Consider the following 1,071-nt stretch of genomic DNA (forward strand, 5'->3'; position numbering starts at 1 on the left):
TATACACTCATAAATACTTCTATATAGAAATTAATACATACATATATATCCATATATACATAAAGGAACTAAACCAAGCCAAACAAGAAAACAAAATAAAAACAGAAAGAAAGAAGAGAAAATATGTGTGCGTGTATGTATGTTTGTATATACACACACATACATACATATATATATGAGAGAGAGAGAGAGAGATATTCGCAGACATATACACTTACAGATCTTGGTTTTGTTGCTCTTTTCTCTTTCCTTTTTTTCTTTCGTCTTCTCGTTCTGTTTGAGGTCACAGAGAGAGAGAATGAGGGAGAGAGAGAGTGAGTGAGAGAGAGTGAGAGAGAGAGAGAGATTAAGAAATACACAGAGAATTGCTTTCGTTAGACTAGTATCTAAATGGCAATAAATATTTCGAATGCATGTATATTTCTATATATGATAAAAAAGAAAATATGGTGGTAAATTGGTAGAATGGTGAGAGCGCCTGACAAAATGCCTTACACTATTTACTGAATTTAAATCCCATTAAGATCAAATTTGCCCTTTCATCACTCCGGGGCCAATAAAATACAACATCAGTCAAGTACTGGTGTCGATGGCATCGACTGAAAATAAACGTTGTAAGTGAGTTAGTGAAGGCGCATGGCTCAGTGGTTAGCGCGTCGGGTTCACAATTATGAAGTAGTGAGGTCGACTCCTGGACCGGGTTGTGTGTTGTGCTCTTGAGCAAGACACTTTATTTCACGTTGCTCCAGTTCACGCATTTGTAGAAACGAGTTGAGATGTTACTGGTGCCAAGCTGTATTGGCCTTTGCTTTTCCCTTGAATAACATCGGTGTCGTGGAGAAGGAAGACTGGTATGCACTGGCAACTGCTGGCCTTCCATAAACAACCTTGATCGGACTTGTGCCTCGTTGAGGAACTTTCTATGTGCAATCTCATGGCCATTCATGACCGGAAGAAGTCTTTTACCTGAATTAAAAACAATATATAATTGAATTAATGGCGGACAACCAAAAGACAAAGATATTTATACACACACACACACACACACACACACACACACACACATATATA

At 37.9% G+C, this 1,071-nt stretch overlaps 1 protein-coding gene across 1 annotated transcript in view; it reads left to right on the forward strand.

Moving 5' to 3' along the window:
• The window catches only part of LOC106868068 (secretin receptor), a 725,176-nt gene that overhangs the window by 571,151 nt on the left and 152,954 nt on the right, over positions 1 to 1,071 (forward strand). The gene's annotated exons all lie outside the window — the stretch shown is intronic.

The sequence above is a fragment of the Octopus bimaculoides genome, chromosome 1 (assembly GCF_001194135.2).
Source record: "Octopus bimaculoides isolate UCB-OBI-ISO-001 chromosome 1, ASM119413v2, whole genome shotgun sequence".
In the NCBI taxonomy this organism is placed as follows: domain Eukaryota; kingdom Metazoa; phylum Mollusca; class Cephalopoda; order Octopoda; family Octopodidae; genus Octopus; species Octopus bimaculoides.